General features: G+C 48.8%; 1 protein-coding gene across 1 annotated transcript in view; it reads left to right on the plus strand.

Annotated features, from left to right (window-relative positions):
• LOC147725823 (uncharacterized) overlaps positions 1-21,390 on the plus strand; it is a 227,306-nt gene that overhangs the window by 169,529 nt on the left and 36,387 nt on the right. The gene's annotated exons all lie outside the window — the stretch shown is intronic.

The following is a 21,390-nucleotide window of genomic DNA, read 5'->3' on the forward strand; positions in this document are numbered from 1 at the left end:
AAACCTCTGCGATTTCTTTCGAGGTTTTACATAGTTTCCCGTTGTTTTCACAGACTATTTCTTTTATATTGGCTTTAGCCCGATCATTTTTAGTCTTCCAGGCTAAAAGCTGGCCACAGCCTTCCCCATATTCAAAGTTGGTCAACTTGCTTACTTCCTACCTTTATTTAAGCCTACCATCCAACAGTACTAATAACTCTAGCTTGAGTGCTTGTAATGCATCCATTTGGGGGGTAGATTCCTTCTCTAATTTCTGAATTTTGAATTCAATATTTCCTATTTCTGCCTTGTATTTCTTTTGTCTAGTAATTTGAATTGTAATTATCCTACCTCTCAAGAAGGCCTTATAAGCATCCCAGACTATTTCAATGGGTGCTGACTCCAGGTTAGTCTGAAAGTAATTTATTGTATCAGTCGTTAAACTAGTATTTACATCCTGATCTAACAAAAGTACACTCAATGGTAGTATGACTGGTCACTTCTTGAGTCCCACAAAAAGCTGAGGACCTGCCTCTTCAAACAAGCACCTTCGGGACCACACACCTACACACCTGCCCAAGCTCTTAGGTACTCTTTTGGGTGACTTGTGTGCTATATATTAGCGCTCTGAGCCCTACAGGTGATTTATGCGCTATATAAATACAAATACATACATACATATAAACCAATATGTCATAACATATTATGACATAGCCCATAGTCCAGTGAGCCTTGGGAGCCACATTCAGAGCCACATCCCTTCTTCTCACCACTGGCTCACTCCTCTTGATCTAACTCTCCATTGACACTTGGGAAACCCCTGCTATAATTGTGTGAGTGAGCCTTTGGAGCCTTAGCCAGAACCCATTCTATTCTACTTACACCTGGCTCACTCTTTCAAGTCTCTCTCATCTTCAGTCAAAATGTTTGTGGGTGGCCTTCAGGCCTAGCCGTATCGATCCACTACTCTGCCGATGGACGGGATTCATTTTCAGGTCTGTCCTCGGTGGCACTCCAAGAACCCTCGCACTGATCTACCCCAGGTCTGCAACTTGTGCTTATCATCGGAGCACAAGGAAGGAGACTGCGAGGCCTGTTGTTTGTTCAAGTTGAAAAAGACTCCTCCAGATCATTGGGCTCGATGATGAAAAATGCAGTACCAAGGCACTCAAGAGACTCCTGGGGCCTCATTTATGAAAAGTGATGCATCGCTGCGTGAAAACAGCGATGCGTCACATTTCATTGTGCCGTCCTTGCGACACCAATGATGCATCATATTTACAGTATGCCGCATCATTGCGCAAGGGGTTACAGATACGTCAGTATTTCTGACTTATCTGTATGGCACAAAAGTGACGCATTGCTGGAGTGTGTCACAAAAGTGACACAACTCCAGCAATGCTTGCTTTCACATGGGGCAAGCACCATGTGAAAGGGACTGCATCAGTCTTACGCCTGTTGTGAGGCAGGCGTAAGATATTGACGCATTTGCATCCTAGAAGTGGCGCAGTGAAATCACATAGATTTCACTGAGTCACTTCTACGACCCTTACTTGCGTCAATACGCCCCCCTTGCATACATTATACCTGGCGCAGGTATAATGTGGCGCAGGGGTTTACAAAGTGACGCATCTACCTAGATGCGTCACTTTGTAAAAATGGCACATCAAGGCAAATTTTTTACGCCACTGGTGCATCACAAAAAGTGATGCACCGGTGGCGTAAAAGTGACGCATATCCTCATAAATGAGGCCCCAGATATCTTCAGAGAAGAATCTGAACAGGAAGAGGCGGCAGCTGCAGAAGAAGAGACCTTTTCCGTCTGAGAATCAGATTCCAATCTTGAGATCAAGTTGGAGTCAGAAGACATTCCAGCAGGACAGGGTGTCATGAGTACCAAATTCCCTGTAACCCATAAACTATCATTTACTAAATATAAGGCTTCAGCACCACCTCTGTCTTTGGGCCTTGGTCGGCACCGAGATGACGTTTCTGATGCCTGGCCCTCGGGCCCGGCATTGAAACAAGTGGTCAAGCCTCCTGGCTCAAGATCGAGCTGAGACAGATTGTTTTCGGACTCGAAACATTTTGCCTCAAAAGACAAATCTGGTTTAGAGCCCAAATCATCCAGTTCGAAAACAAAAGTCAGTTTCGGAGCAGAAACCTTCCATTTCCAAGGACAAGAAAGACAAGTCTGGTTGGCCACCAAAACCTCTGATGCTGATATCAAAAGATGACATTTCAGATCCCCAGAACCAATCTTAGACATTACGAAGGAAAAATTGGATCCAAAGCAGGAAAAGCTCTACATCAGTCCTGTCTCTACTTCTGTTCAGAAGCATATAAATATTGGGAACCCGATCCCAAGAAATTAGATCACTTCTAGACAAGAAACCTTTCTGCCAAGGAAAAGAACCAAGGAAGCTGCAGGAGTTTGGACTGCCCCTCTGCCAGTGTGCTGTTTGCTGGGTTTGCCTGCAGTGGTTGCTTCATTGACAAGGGAAAGGAGAAGGAACATTTTAAGGACTTTCATCATTTAAAGAATATTCTCCAAGGGCTTGAACTGTGCTTGCCTCCTGCTGAAGTCTCAGGGCCAAAAGACTTCACCTCCAGCTCCCCGCTGAATTTCCTTGGTGGGAATTCTGACTCCAGACACTTGCGTGACGCTGGGAGCTGGAAGCGTATCGAATCGAGAAGAAGCATGTCGCCACCGCAGCTGACATCGTTGTATGGCCGGAGAAGCTAGCCTTTGCCGCATCTCCCTGGAAGTGTGTGTTCATCGAAGCTGCCTGCTGTCGCATCACGGGAGAAGGGTGACACCATCGTGAGAGTCGCCATCGCATGACCAGAGAAGTGTGTTGCAGGGCATGTCACGGCTCCAAAGTACAGAGTCGTCACAAGGCTGCCAGGGCATCATCGCATCGTCATCACATCGCCGCATCAAGGGCGTCTTCTTCTCGCATCGCAACCAGATCATCGCATCGCATCAAGGCGGCATCTTGGCCGAGAATCTACACATCACCTCCGCACCGGTAAGGATTGTAGGAGAGTAGGGTCTGCTTCCTATGGTCAGCCCCGCTTTTTCCTGTGCTCTACTGGTTTTTTGACTTTAGTGTGGCTGTGGGCCCGCTAATTAGACCCACAGCCCAGCTGTTCTTTCTCTAAATTGATACTATGTATTTTAGGTACATACCTAATTAGAAATTGGGTCACCTTTGTGAGCCCCTGTATAGTGTACCATAGGTACCCAGGGCATAGGTGCATCCAAGGCCTACCAGGGGCTGCAGCATATATTATGCCACCCCTGGCTGGCCATCCAAACTGACACCACAGGCTGATCACTCAGCCTGGACAAGGTGGTGTAATCACCCCTTGCTTAGATATAGTATACCTGTATCTACCCTAATATATAGACACATATATACCTATAAGTCTCTCCTATGGCAGGCCACGACAATCCGGAAGGCAGAGTGCTTGGTTTTATGTGAGAGGGTGCCCTAGCATGAGTTGAGCCCCTCTGCAGCTTTCGGACCCATGTCCTTATAGCTGTTCTATGATACAGCCATACCATATACTCTTAAGTGCATTATAATCCTCACGGTTAATGCTAACTTTGGGTTGGCTTTATCAAAACATGTAGTGTAAGGTGTCAGCCAGTTCTGGCAGCGGGGGTAGCATTCCACCCTACTAGAGAGAGAAGACATGTAGTTACTGCTTTACCTGGTTAACGTTAAACAGAGCCTCAGCATCACAAAATGGATGCTGCTGCCACAGACACGAGTCTGACCCCCTGCTGCTGGAAGAAACTCTGGCAAGGGTAGCCTGGACAATAGGTTTCCTGCCTTGGGAGGTGCTAGCACCTCCCAAAACAGGCTTGTAGTGTATTGGGGCAGGGAGGGCTGCAAAATGAGAGACACTGCCTGGGGCACACAAGGTGCTCCATGCATAGCCCGGTTCAAACCAGATGCTGGGGCACTCCAGCTCCAGCTCTGGTGTGAAACTGGACAAAGAGAAAGGGGCGTAACAACCCCCTTCTCAGGGTCCACCCATAGGAGGGACCTAGCTGGTAATCCAGCCCCTTAGATTAGTATAAAGCTAGGAGCTGTGTCTGAAGACATTAGATTATCCTGGACTGGAACTATGAAATGGAAATCATGGACCTTCGACATTCTTTATCGACTAGAACACTGAAGACATCTCCCTTGTGGTCAAGGAGTGACCACCCTGTGCAAACAGGCACCACCAGTAACTTGCTGGTTTTCTTTGTCAATGCTCCTGGTAGAACCAGAAGTCTCAGTGACTCAGGAACTGGACTTCCAGACTTCACCGACTCTGATGCACATCCACAGCAAAGATGAGACCTGTGGCGGACACGAGAGATGTGGGACTGGACCCCCTGGACAACCTGCTCATTGCTAAACCGTGCAGTTTCTGAGGCACCCTCGAAGTTGTAAATTGGGGATTAAAAAAGCCCCACACCCAAGCACCATTTGAACGAAGCTCAGCCCTCTACACTCCACGAGTGCCGCGTGGGCCCTGCTCTTGCATTTCAGCTCAATGCATCTTCCCGGTTGCTAGCCTGTTGGCTAGTTAGCCCTTAAAGACTTTCTTGTAGACTTTTACCACTTGTCTGGTTGCTCCAGGCTTGCTCCAGCTTCCCTGTGAAGGAGAAGCTCCCCTGACCTTGCTGGTCTAACCTGAAGCCAATCTTCCCCTCTTGCATGGATTGCAGTTGCGAAGGCTTGTTGGGTCCAATCCGGATACTGACACTGCAGACATCTAAATCCTTTGTGGGACAGCTTGAATCCAGCTCCTGGTCATCATCAATGCCTCCTGGTCCTCGTGGCTGCAGAGACAAGCTTCACCTCTTCACTTGTTTGCATCTCAACATCGCCTGGTTCCTTCCTGGTCACTGGATAGTGACCCAGACTCTGTCCCCTCTGCTTTCAGGTTCTTCTCATCTTCGATCTACCCGGACACTTTCCTCCTGGTCGCCTGCAGAACTTCTTTGCAGTTCTCCATAGGAAACAGCGACAAAACCCGACACGAAAAGACATCTATGCACCCGCTTCCCGGGGTGAGGTAACTTGAGTATTTCGGTGCTCCCGTGGGTGTTGACTCTCGAAGTGTCCTAGTTTAACAGGGTTTTACCGTAGTCCATCCAGAAGTGTCCTTAATCATCTACTTTGTAACTTTTACATTCCCATTATAACTATATGGTAACCCCCAGCGATTCCCTAGGCCCTAGGCCTATTCACTATTCGTGAAGTGGTCCTTATGCCACTTACTTAGTATATGGTTCGTGAGGCCCCTAGGGCAGAATTGTATTTGTGTAACTTATAGTATGCTAAATGAGGAACTTGTAACATATCTCGAACTCTGACCTCATAAAGAGTGCAGAGGGATTGTGTTAGTTATAAATACATATATATTTGATATATACTTTGTGTGGTGTCCTTTCATTTGGTATTCACGGGATTATAATTGGTAAAACAGCTGGCTTCACATGCTTTCTGAAGTTTTAGCCTAAGACTGCTGGTCCATGCTACGACTAGGATAGCTGATCTATAAGGTTGACTTTACAACCACCATCAATAAGGGTCGTTTAGACTGGTACAATGTGCCCACTAGAATAGTGGACAACATATTCCAGGCTAACTTCTCACAAGGATCACAACGCACCCCCTACTCTGCGTAAGCATTGAGGCCGGACACATCATCTCGAGCCTTTTGTTTACATTGCGTTACGCATCCAGGTACTTTGTTGAGAACTTTGTCGCATTCACCATCAACTTGAACTAAGCAACTTTAATCATCTTTAAGTCAACTTTTAGAATATTATTGTGGATTTCTGTCGTTTGTGGTCTTGTGTTTAAGTCTATATAAAGAATACTTATTTTTATAAAACCTGTGTTGTGTCCATCTGTACAGTTTTCACTGGATTACTGGGTATATTCATAAATGCTTAACACACTGCCTCCGAGATAAGCCTGTCTGCTTGTGCTAAGCTACCAAGGGGGTGAGCAGGGGTTATTAAGAAGTGTAATCCCCTTATCCTGACTTAGAAGTAAGGGTTCCTATATGGACAAAGGTGAATACCGTTGCCAACTAGAGACACCAGATCTAACACCCTGCAAAAATGAAGTCCACTCCATTTTGTTTCCCAGGACATTGCCAGTCCTGTCTTTAGCCTTAGGGATAGGTAGATGGGAAATGTGCAGCTGGTCTGCCACCTCAGGAGCTGTTGAAAGGGACAAAGAGGGTTATCTAACCTCTCCCGCCATTTTTATACTTGCTGTGACGTGTGAGGATCCACTTGCGCCCTTGTATGGCATCAGCAGGGCCCGGCCCTCTTAATTATGTCCACCTACTGGAGTACTGGGTACTTTAGAACCCGGCGGTGCCAGGGAACACACCTGAAAACTCTGAGTCCTTCCTGTTTCAGACTACAGAAACACAGAGTCTTCTAGGTGAAGTCAAAGATCGTATTTATAGGCTGCAGCCAGTAACAGGTATCCTAGAAGTACAACAGCATGTATGTTCTCAGGAGACTGCTCTCCTTCACAAAATCAGCCTTCTCCTTATATACAAAATAATATGCTTTGGGCAAACATTCCTTATTTTACAGTAGATCATTCACATATTTTCACTACAAAGAAAAAGCAGAGTCATGATGACAAGTCCACATTTCAGTTTGTCCAGCCTGTAATTGATTACCCGGCAAGGCCAAGTATTTTCATCAGATATCGACAGACCCCCAATAAAATCGGGCACCTCCTCCTCGTACAGCAAGTCATAAAGCAAGAAACAGGGACAGGTGTGTGTAAGATTAGGCATGGTTTGTGTGCGATGAAAGGTTTATGATATGTTGTGCCTCGATGCTAATCCCGCTCGGCCACTGGGAAAGGAACTGGCCGGACAGGTTTGGCTTCGGGCAGTGGAGTCAGCTTGCCCAGGTCACAGAGGAGGCAGCAAAGGTGTATGTGTCCTTCGGACTCGGTTTTGGCTTTAGTCATTTGGCTATGTGAGGGCAATCACAAAACTCCCATTTCAGGGTGTTTTCGTTACTCGGACGTGACGGAAATGCCTGTACATAGTCTTCAATTCATTACCGGTCTTCTGATACCAAAATTGCATGATACGACGATGTTTAAGACACGGGTCCAGAATTTTCAGTTCAACACTACAGAAAAGAAAAAACAGACTAGCTCCTGCCCGAGATGCCACTAAGGGTGCTTCACCCCTAGGTGCTGGTGGCACCGGTCATAGTGTGCATACATCGTGCAAATCGCCCCATTGAGATAACAACTTTACCCTCCCCATCATCTGGCACCACAGATAGGCATCAGGCAGATATTTGATCATCATGGCAAGTCTTTTATTACACCTTTAAGTATTATTCTTTAACTTGTTCATTGTAAACACACTGGATCATTTTATTTAGACATAGATAAACCATACACAGATATTGTAGCCCGAAGAGGTAGGCTCATTCTAGCAATAGATTGTCTTTACATTCCAGACATGGCCTTAGTCATTAGGATATCAAGATACGCACTCTGGTCATTAATCAATCCCTCTGTGCTTGCTGTGCCAGCACGCCCCAACTTGCACTGTTTTATCAGCAATAACTTTCCTGTCCTCCATCCCAGAGGCACTTAACACCAGGGCACGGCTTAACGCCTTGCCCCCAAGGTGTTCCTGAACACCGGATACCCCCCAACATCTTAATACACACCAAGGAATCTCAGGTAGGGCAGGAGAGTCCAGGACCACCAGCAGGTAAATCGTCCCTCCTGCCAGCCAAGAACCCCCATTAAATGCTCGCCCTGTTCCAGGGTCAGATAGAACCCACTCCATTTTCTTGCTCGAGACACCACCACAGGGCTAGGAGGTCACTGGTGCTCTCGCCCTCCCCCTTTCTCCACCTAAGGCTTGACCACCTGACCCCACTCCAATGGGCCCTAAAATAGTTTTTCATAAATGGTTCGAGCCTTCTGCAAGACTGATTCGCTCTCTCTGGCAAACATACCGCCATATTGGTTATCTGACTGATTGACTGAAGTATTTATTAAGCGCCCTTATGCTGTGGCGTTATCTGGATTAGAATATGCCTAACCATGTGCAGTGAGGATCCGACCCCTGTGCTCATGTCCCTCGCTCGGTGGCACTTAAATATTGTTGGTATAAAGCACGCTCCATTTGAGATCCACAAACTTATTTGACCAGCACCCTGCCCATATATGTCAATATTAGAGGAACTGATAGGGTCTCAACAAGGAGTGCCATGCAAGATTTTAAGCCGTTAAAGACTTTAGTAAACTGGGGGCCCCTGGCCATTTTGCGGATGGGAATAGCTATTACAGGCCGATATGGCTGTGGCCTCAGGTATGTTTGCTGTGCTGGTTAAAACAGTTGCTAGTGACACTCACCTCAGCGTACCCAACAAAGACCATGATTCGGGCCCTGGGGGGTCTATGAAAACACAGGCGTCCACTAACGATAAAGTACCCATGCGCTTGGAGGCCTGATAAATCCCCTCCTGCTAAACGTAAATTCAGGTTGCCTTACCCATACAAACTGAAGAGTGTATTGGCACCCCGATGTTCTACCAAGTGTACTCGCCGTGCTTGGTGCTGCAGCACGCCATACCCTAGTCGATTTTCGATCCATCTTCTTGCAATCATGCTGCTGCCATCATATCACGGTGCACCCCCCTGCCATTGACATGAATAGAAATTAAGAAAAAGATGTTCGGTGCCCTCCTGATTTCCATGCAGATCACATTGATATTCTATTCTGCTTGTTTGCCACCCTGAACCATATGCCCCCCCACAGCCTTTTGCCCACCGACTCAGGCCTGATCCATGAAAAAGAGAGGCTACCCCACAGTCATAGCAGGGTGATATCCCCATCTTATGGTGCTGCATCCAAGAAGTCTGAGCACACCAACAAAGAAGGGGTGAGGGATGTGCGGGTCAGAGTGTCACAAGCATAGTGGTGAATTATACATTAGGTCTCTCGCCATGTATATTTCTTCACCAAATATGCATTTTAATTCACACGCTGCTTAGCTCAGAGTACCATGCCAGTTGAACAGTTTGCCCGTTTACAAGGCAATAAAAAATGGCATGCCCTGCTTATCTGAGAAGGTATCCTGCCTCAGGTAGAAGCAATTCCCGAGATTTGTAAAGACATAGCCTGCACTGCCCGCCCAGGGATGAGACCCTTAAGTAGGCCTTGGTGCAGGACTACACAACGCTTGCGTAGTTTGCCAACTATATGCTTTGCGAATTGCACGTAGCACAGTGCAAAAACGCGTAGCATAGTGTAGCTGGCATTTTTTGCCTGCTCGTGATACTCAAGGTCAAGTTGGCACCCGTAAGGGAGCAAAATAACATCCCGGTGAGACTTTTTCCTTGTTCGCGATCAGCAACATCAAGTTGCCGATCCCAAGCATGGAAAATAAACCTCCCAGTGAGATTCTCAATGCGGGAAGGGCAGGTTTCTCACTGAGAGTGGTCGCGTATGCTCGCAACCGCTCGTGATGAGAATCTACCAGCCAGCGTTGAGAAACCTGCCGCTCGAGTACAAATCTATTCCAGCTGCAGAAAAGGACCGCTTGCACTGTGCAAGATGCGGTTTGCACTGATTGCACAGTGTCGACAAGCATCTGGCTCTGAGTAATCATAGCTTGCGTAACGCGAAGTGCACTTCGTGTAGCTACGCGTAGCGCTACTACACGAACTACGCCCAGGGTTGCCATTAAACACCAATAAATAATACTACTTATCTGTTGCCACCTGCTGGAGGTGTTTATATTTTATTGTGAATGGAACACTGCTTACTGTGTCAGATACCCTTTCATAATTGCACCACAGGAAATTGATTTTTAAATCACATCTTCTGCCTTAGGAGAAAAGATTTGGCACCTGGGCCAAAACATGTGACTTTCATGCTACCCAATTAATTAAGAATATAATCCCACCAATTTGCAATTACCTTACAATGCTCTAAAGGCTCGTGGCAGAGATTGTTGACCCTGATATCACTATCTGACTGTGAGTCAAGGAGACTGTGTGTTTTTTACCCCAGAACACCAATCTAGATTATGCACGTGTTCCACATAAGGCTGCTTCCCAAGCTCAATTCCTTTCACTGGTGACAATCTTGCAACCTCTGCAATAGTCAGACCACATTTAAAATTGACGAACAACTTAGAAATAGCACTGTTACTTTGCACTTTGAACTTTGCCAGCTATCACTACGAATATGTTTGAGGGCATTAAATAGCCAGCACTAAGATCCTTTCCACAGTGTACACTATGTAACAGGACATGAATTTAGGCCCTGAACAGAAGCAGCCAAGTCCTGTTAGGAGCTTAGTGACATCCTCGAGCCTGAAAGTTCTCCATGGGGCCTACTTGGATCACAGCCTTTTGTTGCTGCTGTCCTCCCTGAAGAGAAAATTAGCAACCACCTTATGTCCATATAGGTGAAACCCTTGGTTTCCAAAGAAGGACGTGCTGGGGCTTGGCGGCCCCCCAACACCCTTATTTCTCAGTGTTGCATAGCGTGAACCCAAAGTGACAGTATCTGAGGGCTTTAAGCACCATTTACATTACCAAGAGAAATATGCATCCTTAGGCACAAGGGGATTATGGGATTTGCCCAGAACCTCCGGATGATTGCTCCTCCCCCAGACTCTACTCTGGTGCACCATCTTCCCAGCCGGCCACCTCGGCCATTAGGTCCTACCCTCTCCCCATTACTAACTAAAAAAGGCGATGATAAACTTCAGGTCCACTGCGCGCCTTTCTTGCCAATATAGTGCAGACAAAAGTGGGCAGCCAGCTGTGCAGACACCCGTCAATTCGTAAAAAAGTAAATACAATCAGCATGTGGTGGCATCCCCTACAGCTCAACCTACTTGACGGTGGCCTCATGAGCTGATTTTGCCCTAGCCAAATTGAATCGTATAGAGCCTGATTCAAACCACCAATTCGAGGGTCAAGAAACCAGTGGCATAGGCTTCAAACCTATGCGTTTGTCTGTTCCATTCCCTTAATTTAACGGACTGCACCCCGTAGTCCAAAGTAAGGCCAGACTGTCCCGATAAATAAGAATGATACAGGCCACCCAAATGAAACCCAGCTACAGTGGGTCCACGCACGAGCTCAACTTCCAACAATACATTTACAACTTGCAGTGTTTGTGATGAACTTGCAGACACACAGCAGTGTGATGCATGTGTGCAGTTAGGATGTATTCACACAAGGGGGCTGTTCGGCAACAACAGCTCTAATTGTTTTGAGATAGTTCTAACTCATGACTTCATCTGTTGGGCTCACCAATATGTTACCTAAGCCTCTAATCAATGCTGTGACACTTATTGCCGCAGGTGGAAGTCCCTCCCTCTCCACTTTCCCTCTGGCAAGGACAGGAAAAACCAGTTCACTATTCTCGGTCCGATGAAGAGCGATGGACCGACCCTGGAGCATAAGTGTGTGCGACATTGAGTTATTGCACAGTTCTCTTATCCAGTTGCATGTGCAACAGGATATCCCGGCCATCCAAGGCTACAATAGATGGGGACACGGGTTACATTTACCCTGGCAATGCCACAGAGAAATAAATCACTGCCCTTGGAGGACAACATCTTGTGAATTCTGCTGACTATGGTTGCTCCTGTTCTTCGACACAGAGTCTGACTAGAACAGTGACAATCAAACGCCAAACAATTGATATCCAAACCCAGCAACAGTACGACTCGTCTACTTAGTGTTGCCAAAATACCATGATTTATCAGCACAACAGTTACCTCTCAACATGTTCTCTTTCTTCCATCCGTGTGATTTCTCCTAATATCTGTAAGTAACAGTACTGCCCAGGCCCAAAAATCATTGACCCCCATTATTCAGAAAATAAGGTCAAATCCCCGCCGTCTGCATGTCGTATACTAACCACCTGGTTTTGAGCCGACGCCGGGACTTGAAATGGAGTCCTCAATTCCGCCATCGGCAAATCATACCAGATCCTTTTCATGCTCCAAGTTGGTGCAGCCAGCATATGAACCGTGCCCCTGCTCCCCCCTCAGCCAGCATATGAACCGTGCTCCTGCTCCCCCCTCCAGCCAGCATATGAACAATGCTCCTGCTCCCCCCCAGCCAGCATATGAACCGTGCTCCTGCTCCCCCCAGCCAGCATATGAACCGTGCTCCTGCTCCCACCGTGCTCCTGCTCCCCCCCAGCCAGCATATGAACCGTGCTCCTGCTCCCCCCAGCCAGCATATGAACCGTGCTCCTGCTCCCCCCCAGCCAGCATATGAACCGTGCTCCCGCTCGCCCGCCAGCATATGAACTGTGCTCCTGCTCCCCCCAGCCAACATATGAACCATGCTCCCCCCCAGCCAGCATATGAACCGTGCTCCTGCTCCCCCCAGCCAGCATATGATCTGTGCTCCTGCTCCCCCCCAGCCAGCATATGAACCGTGCTCCTGCTCCCCCCTCAGCCAGCATATGAACCGTGCTCCTGCTCCCCCCTCCAGCCAGCATATGAACAATGCTCCTGCTCCCCCCCAGCCAGCATATGAACCGTGCTCCTGCTCCCCCCAAGCCAGCATATGAACCGTGCTCCTGCTCCCCCCCAGCCAGCATATGAACCGTGCTCCTGCTCCCCCCAGCCAGCATATGAACCGTGCTCCTGCTCCCCCCAGCCAGCATATGAACCGTGCTCCTGCTCCCCCCCCAGCCAGCATATGAACCGTGCTCCCGCTCGCCCGCCAGCATATGAACTGTGCTCCTGCTCCCCCCCAGCCAACATATGAACCGTGCTCCTGCTCCCCCCCAGCCAGCATATGAACCGTGCTCCTGCTCCCCCCTCCAGCCAGCATATGAACAATGCTCCTGCTCCCCCCCAGCCAGCATATGAACAGTGCTCCTGCTCCCCCCAGCCAGCATATGAACCGTGCTCCTGCTCCCCCCCCCAGCCAGCATATGAACCGTGCTTCTGCCCCCCCAGCCAGCATATGAACCGTGCTCCTGTCCCCCCTCAGCCAGCATATGAACCGTGCTCATATAAACCGTGCTCCTGCTCCCCCCAGCCAGCATATGAACAATGATCCTGCTCCCCCCCAGTCAGCATATGAACAGTGCTCCTGCTCCCCCCCAGCCAGCATATGAACCGTGCTCCTGCTCCCCCCCAGCCAGCATATGAACCGTGCTCTTGCTCCCCCCTCCAGCCAGCATATGAACAATGCTCCTGCTCCCCCCCAGCCAGCATATGAACCGTGCTCCTGCTCCCCCCCAGCCAGCATATGAACCGTGCTCCTACTCCCCCCAGCCAGCATATGAACCGTGATCCTGCTCCCCCCCCCAGCCAGCATATGAACCGTGCTCATATAAACCGTGCTCCTGCTCCCCCCAGCCAGCATATGAACAATGATCCTGCTCCCCCCCAGTCAGCATATGAACAGTGCTCCTGCTCCCCCCCAGCCAGCATATGAACCGTGCTCCTGCTCCCCCCCAGCCAGCATATGAACCGTGCTCCTGCTCCCCCCCGGCCAGCATATGAACTGTGCTCCTGTCCCCCCCAGCCAGTATATGAACCGTGCTCCTGCCCCCCCCAGCCAGCAAATGAACCGTGCTCCTACTCCCCCCCAGCCAGCATATGAACCGTGCTCCTGCCCCCCCCAGCCAGCAAATGAACCGTGCTCCTACTCCCCCCCAGCCAGCATATGAACCGTGCTCCTGCTCCCACCAGCCAGCATATGAACCGTGCTCCTGCTCCCCCCCCAGCCAGCATATGAACCGTGCTCCTGCTCCCCCCAGCCAGCATATGAACCGTGCTCCTGCTCCCCCCCTGCCAGCATATGAACCGTGCTCCTGCTCCCCCCCCAGCCAGCATATGAACCGTGCTCCTGCTCCCCCCTCCAGCCAGCATATGAACCGTGCTCCTGCTCCCCCCCAGCCAGCATATGAACCGTGCTCCTGCTCCCCCCTCAGCCAGCATATGAACCGTGCTCCTGCTCCCCCCTCCAGCCAGCATATGAACCGTGCTCCTGCTCTCTCTCAGCCAGCATATGAACCGTGCTCCTGCTCCCCCCTCCAGCCAGCATATGAACCGTGCTCATATGAACCGTGCTCCTGCACCCCCCAGCCAGCATATGAACCGTGCTCCTGCCCCCCCCCAGCTTCCCACAAAGGTAGACCAGAAGAGAGAAAACCAGCATTAATCCGATTGATAATACAGGGCAGAAAACTTTAAATAAATTCTACTCGACGAGAATGTTGCCAAATTATGAGGAGAGTTACTCCCCGCTCCCTCGTAATAACACTAAATTACTCCCCAGTAGTGAATAAGTTATTCAAGGACACAATTCTCAAATGTATCCATGGCTATGCTCATGGTAGCCCCCTCCCCCAAGCTCCTCCCTATTCGTGTTTACCTCAGCAGCCTCCAACAACGCGCTCGAAGAGCTATGCTGGTGGAGCGCAAATAACGGCAAACCAACCTCCCCCTCCCCTGTCTTCACTTTCTGTGGTACCCGTGAACTATAAAGCATGACCTGTTCATCAGGTAGGCAGCCCACCGCGGGCTCAAACCTGTATTCACTTACTCTAATCCCCCCCTTTGCCCGCCCAGGGCCACGTGCGTGTTGGCACCCCCCTGTCTTTAATACCCCGCTGGGTGAGTTAAAGGCTACACCTGCTGCACGTCGCACCTAGGCCTGAACACAACCCAAGCACCAGGAAATAAATCACCGGACCCGGGGAGTCTGCTCCTTGTTTCTCCGGGCCACCTAGCATCCCTTAGTTCGTGGACCACCTCTTAATATCCCCAATGTTCCAAGCCTCTGCGACATGAGTATCCAGACACCTGAGCTATTTTCTACCCTAGAGCCACGGTTTACCTTATCCCGACATCAACGTATGCAAATGCCGACACGTGCATGCGCCAAACATCCCAAGGCATCGTGTACACTCAATCTCTTATTGCCAGGCCTCAGTTAAAAAACATCCGTTCAAGATCCCACCATACCACGAGGTGACCTGTGGTCATGTGCACGCTATGCACTTAACAAGGGGCATCTGGGCTATTCAATACCCTAATGCCCTGGATTACAAACCTCAACAACGTTGCCATGCAAATAAATTGCAGAACAACCCCCGCAAGCATCAGTACAATATTCACAACCCTAGCACCAAAATAAAACTACGCTATGAGGCCCCTCCCTAACCCCAGAAGCTGAGAAGCAGCCTACTAACCAGCGTTTGCCCCAAGGTAGGCACTTCGTGTCCTGTCTTTAGCCTTAGGCATGGGCGGTGAGAAATTTGCCACTGGTCTGCCGCCCCAGGAGCTGTTGGAAGGGACAAAGAGAGTTTCCCGACCTCTCCTGCCACTTTTATAGTTGCTGTGGTGTATGAGGGACCATTTGCACCCTTGCTCCCTTGTATGACGTCAGCAGGGCCAGGCCCCCTTACTTCCATCCACCTACAGAAAAGAGAAAACTGACCAGCTCCCGCCCTAGATGCCACTAAGGGCGCCATGCCTCTAGGTGCGGGTGATTAATGCAGTCAATACTGCTACACGGGTCTTGCAGACCTGCTGAGAAGTGCCAGTACTGCCACAGAGGTCTTGCAGACCTGCTGAGAAGTGCCAGTACTGCCACAGAGGTCTTGCAGACCTGCTGAGAAGTGCCAGTACTGTCACAACGGTCTTGCAGATCTGCTGAGAAGTGCCAGTACTGCCACAATAGTCTTGCAGACCTGCTGAGAATTGCCAGTACTGCCACACAGGTCTTGCAGACCTGCTGCGAATGCCAGTACTGCCACAAAGATCTTGAAGAACTGCTGAGAAGTGTAAGTACTGCTGCAATGGTCATGCAGAACTGATGCGAAATGTCAGTACTGCTGCACAGGTCTTGCAGACCTGCTGAGAAGTGCCAGTACTCTCACAAAGTTCTTGCAGAAGTGCTGAGAAGTATCAGTACTGCCAAAAAGGTTTTGCAGAACTTCTTGTAAGTGCCAGCACTGCTAAAAAGTTCTTGTGGAATCGTTGCTGCAGCAGTTGTGCAGAACTGCTGAGACATGTCAGTAATGCTGCAACCCTCTTGCAGCTCTGTAGAGAAGTGCCAGTACTGCCACAAAGGCCTTGCAGAACTGCTAAGAAGTGCCAATACTTCCACAAAGATCTTGAAGAACTCCTGAGAAAGGTCAGAAATGCTGCAACGCTCTTGCAGCTCTGCTGAGAAGTACCAGTTCTGGCACAAAGGTCCTGCAGAATTGCTGAGAATGTTAGTAATGATGCAATGCTCTTGCAGCTCTGCTGGGAAGTGCCAGTACTGTCAAAAAGTTTTTACAGCTCTGCAGGAGTTCCTCTACTGTCCCAATAAAGGTGTCACAGCCATGATGAGCTGTGCAAGCACTGTAAGAAAGCTGTGGCATTACTGCACATAACCTTTAGTACTGTCACACTGAAATTAAATCAGGTTCCATTGCAAGTGCCTGTAGTGTCCAGTGACAAGTGCTGGTGCTGTTCTTTTAAACAAAGAAATGTCGGCCTATTGTCGCTTCCAAAGTAAACGGTCAGTTCCAAAGTGACAGTATTGCCGCGCTGCCACCCCTCCATTGACAGACCATTCACACCGGGGGACAGGCTCCTGAGGGGTATCTGCACCCTGGGGTAAACTCTTCACATGTGGAAGGATGCTTTTAGATATGGACGCAGCACCATGTGTGGTCCTGATCACCCTTTATGAGGTGTATAGGAAAGTACCTCTTTTGACATGGTTAGCCCCCAATTTGTGCCTGATATGTGATGTAATTTTGAATTGTAAGTGCACTAGGTCCCTGCTAACCAGGTTCGCAGTGCCAGATCTCCCTTCCCTAAAATTGTTGCATGATTTGTAAAACTTCTGTCTGCCCTGCAAGCCCCAGTAAGTAATACTCCTGGTACCCAGGGCATGGGGACAGAAACAATGCACCCTGGACACACCTCACCCAGACCAGATGGTTCTGCTATCGCAGGCTGCATTTCCAGGTTCAGGAAAAACTGAGGAGTCGACATAGAAGATAGCCCTGTGCACCATGCCACCCATACACTGCGTAAGATATAGGTAGGTCACTCCTATTGCAGGCCTTTAGCCCTAAAGCAGGGTGCACTATGCGTTATGTGAGGGCATATCAGCAGGAGCTGATATGCCTCTATGATATCCAGTCAATTCTGGGTGTTGTAAGTGAACAGGGAAGCCATAAAGAGTACATGTGCTGGATACCCATCAACAAGATTTTGTGTGGCTCCATCATTGGCTTTACCGATTGCTGAGGTGTTGGATATTAAACATCTTGTCGGAAGTAATCCTTGAGGTTGCCAGTATTGGATTTCTTAATAAATTCACACAGGAGACCCTGCTAACAGACCCCCTGAAACCTACCTGGTGTTTTTCCAGTCTAGTCTTAACCAGCATGCCATCACCGGACATATCTCTAGGCCCCGGGGCAGACAGCCAGATCTCTTGGGATCCAGAGACAAAGACTGCTCTGGATAGAGGTGGTCACCCCGTACCTCGTGCAGCGTCTGCTTCAATAGATGTGGAAGTGAATGCCGCCTTTGAACCCTGACCCCAGCCCTCTGATCTTAGAAGAAGATGGTATCCCCACTTCCTGCCCCACTTTTGACAAAAGGACTGGTGAAAACCTAGGCAAAGTAGGAGGTGGGTCTACTTTCCAGACCCCACTTTTCACTATCCGGCATATTTAGGTTGGGGATAAGAGCCTTTTAGAAGTCAGGGTATGCCAACCCCCGACATGGGGTGAGCATAAAGGGTGTAGGCACCCTACAGGTAGGCAGCCCGTTGGCTACTACCTGGCCTCGCCTGAAAATGCCCCTAAATTCAGTATTTAGGTGGCTACCCGAAAGTATTATTATTATTATTATTAACTGAGCTTATAAAGCGCCTGGTTACACTAGTCAGTGTGTCCCCGCGCTAATAGTGGCCTAAAAGATCCCTAACACAGCCAGAAAAGAGCGCTTCAATATTTGGGGAACAGATGTGTCTTGAGTTCCTTACGGAAAACTCTTTCAGACGGCTCCATCCGGAGTCTGAGAGGAAGAGTGTTCCAACTCTGTGCTGCCAGAAGGCGGAAGGATCTGCCGCCCATCCTGGCCCTGCAAATCTTCGGGATACACATTAGCCCAGTGCCCTCCGACCGGAGGGGCCTAGTTGGTTTATACAATGTGAGCAGATTCCTCAGGAAACTCGGGCACTTACCGTGAGCGATCCGATGGCCTATACACAGGATTTTAAACTGGACACGCTCTTTAATTGGGAGCCAGTGGAGCGTCCCCAATGCCTTTTTGGTGGAAGATCTTTTTGGCAGTGATAACACTAGGCGTGCAGCAGCATTTTGGATACCTTGCAAGCGTTGAAGACATCTCACGTTAGCTCCCAGATATAAGTCATTCCCGTAGTCCAGCCTGGAAGTCACCAGGGCATGGACCAGGGCCCTTCTAGCTGACACTGGGAGCAGGTCGAGTGTCTTTCTCAGACAACGGAGAATGCCAAAGCAAGTACCAGCTACACGTCTAGTGTGATGCTCAAAAGATAGTTTTGAGTCCATCCAAATACCCAGATTCTTGACCTGTTCTTTAGGTTGAGGTAAGGGGCCCAGGGTCTGGGGCCACCATGCGGATGTCCAAACAGACGGAGACTTGCCTACAATAAGCACCTCCGTCTTGTCCCCATTTAATCTGAGACAATTGTTTGACATCCAATTAGCCAGGTCTTGCAGGCAGGATGTAAACTGACTGGCTGCCTGCTCAGCTGGCTGAGAAAGAGCTACAACCAGCTGAGTATCATCCGCGTAAGTCACCACAACAACCCCATGTTTCTCCGCAATAGATGCCACTGGGGCAACATAGAGGTTGAATAAAGTGGGACTTAGGCTTGAGCCTTGGGGAACTCCTTGGCTCAGGGCGATAGCTCTGGACCTATGGGGCCCCTGCTCCACACAAAGGCTGCGGCCAAGGAGAAAGGACTTCAGCCAGTGCCACGCTTTGCCAACAACTCCTCCCTCTCTCAGGCGCTGTAGCAGTGTGTGATGGGCCACAGTGTCAAACGCGGCACTGAGATCTAAAAGAATCAGTGCCGCAGTTTGACCCTCATCCGCATGCTTCCTAAGCATCTCCGTGGAATAGAGGAGAGCCGACTCCGTGGAGTGGAGAGCACGAAAGCCAGCCTGGGTGGGGTGATAGAGTTGTTGGGTTTCAATGTGTGCCGTAAGTTGTTGGTTCGCCAATTTTTCCGCTATTTTGGCGATGTAAGGGAGAAGTGAAATAGGCCATAAATTGCTCATTTGAGCGATGTTAATCTGTGGCTTCTTCTTAAGTGGAAGTACCACAGCCTGTTTCCATGTCGTTGGAACCGTGCCAGAGTCAAATGACAGTGTCAGGAGATGTCTGACATACGGCGCTAGTGTCTCCATATTGCTTCTCAGAATTTTGGCGGGTGCCGGATCTCTAGGAGAGCCTGATTTTATACTTCCAGCCACCTTTTTCAGTTCAACAATATCAGGAGTCAGAAAAGCACACAGCTTATCTGTGGCTGAAAGTCCCTCATGCAGCAGGGTTTGGTCGCTGGAACCGGCCCTGGCTGTGTTGGAGAAGGCAGCATATATATCCTGTACCTTTTTATTAAAGTAGTCAGCTATCTGATTGCAAGATTGCACCGAGGTAGCTGCTCTTTCTTCCAGACAGGCCAGAGAGGATAATTCCTTATATACTGTGAAGAGTTCTTTGGCAGAGCAATCGGCCTTAGTAATCCTTTCAGTATAATAATCTGCCCGTGTTTTCCTTATCAGAGTATGACTTTAGATTCGACAGACACAAGAAGATGACAAAAGAAGACCACTGCTTTTCAAGAACTGAGACCTGATGCCAAAAAAACTGGCACAAACCCCCACCACTGCTTAGAACCCAACCATTGCAACCTGCTGCCTCTCTTGAAACTTGCGAGGCCGCCAAGAAGCCCCAGAACCCTGCAGCCTTCAGCAATTTTCCAATAACCTCCCTTTGGGCTAGAGGCTCGAGTCCCCGGCACCTGCCAGTAAAGAAACCGCAGTGGTTGAGGACTGGCACACTCTGTGCGATTGCAACTCACAACAGAAAGAACCATTGCAGCATCATAGGCTGTTGGTTCACCAGTACAGTGGAATCGACCCCTGTAAGTCTCCATCAACTCTAGGGATCCTCTCAGCATACCAGCCAATGCTGAAAACAGCCATGTTCCTAACAGTGGCATCAACGGCATAAAGCAGCAATGGTGGAACTGCTGCCTCTTCCATGATGGTCTGCTCTGTAGAACAACAGCGGCCTGACCACTGCCAGTGAACTCCGGAAAGGGCACCCACAACCTCTGGTACTCCTGCTCCAGGTGCAACTCTTCTGTCTGCTGTACCCGAGTTCTGGGCCCCCAAAGACCTTCATCATACTAGTGAAGATTACCTCTGACCTACCACAGGACAATGGTCAATTAAAACCCCTTGGCGGAGTCCTCCTACCAACAACCGCAGTGGCAACTGAATCAGAGGTCCTTTGCTACCTGAAAACATACCATTCTCCAGCAATCGCAAACACCGCTTTCCAATCCATTGGCTTCCGATGAGCTGCCGCCAGAGACTGTGACGTTGTTGGTGGTCTACTAAATTTCATTGCAGCTATACACTTCCATTGCTTTCCCCACTGACCCCAATAGTAACTAGTTAACGGAATTGACCGCCAAGTACCTAGTTACTGAAAGTACTGCATAATTTGAACTGCACTGCATTTGTTTTGATAACCACACATATACAAATTGTTTATTTGAGTTTCAAATTGCATAAAGCATATTTATGATTTGAAGACTTGCTTCTAAAAAAGAAATGTAAAGAGTCTTGTTATTTTCATAGAAAATTGGTTTTGGATTTATTCTTGAGCATGTGTCTTTTTTGCTCTATGAGTACAAAAATGTGTAGCACTACCCTCCGATAAGCCTAACCTCTCACCAACGCTTCCATAAAAAGAGAGTTGGCATTATCTACCTGTTGCCTCTATCTTCCTCTGGAGATATCTCACACTTTTTATATTGAGTACTTGATTTTAGTAAACTGTACAAAGAGGTGGTTTTTGATTTTATATTCTGACATTGCTGAAATCAGTCCTCTAAATTCGCTGAATTACTCCACATTGTTTTGAAGATTCAGTTGATGGATTCAACTGAGTTCCTAAAGTGTCCTCCAGATATAGGAGGATTTTCGAGTCCCTCCAACTCTAAACGAGGCTCTAAGGTCCTGAATTAGATCTTAGTAGAATGGTTACTCCGTCAAAACTGCAATGGATATCCCGTCCGCCAAATTATAAATCCCATTATGTCA

Source organism: Lissotriton vulgaris, chromosome 3_1 (assembly GCF_964263255.1).
Source record: "Lissotriton vulgaris chromosome 3_1, aLisVul1.2, whole genome shotgun sequence".
In the NCBI taxonomy this organism is placed as follows: domain Eukaryota; kingdom Metazoa; phylum Chordata; class Amphibia; order Caudata; family Salamandridae; genus Lissotriton; species Lissotriton vulgaris.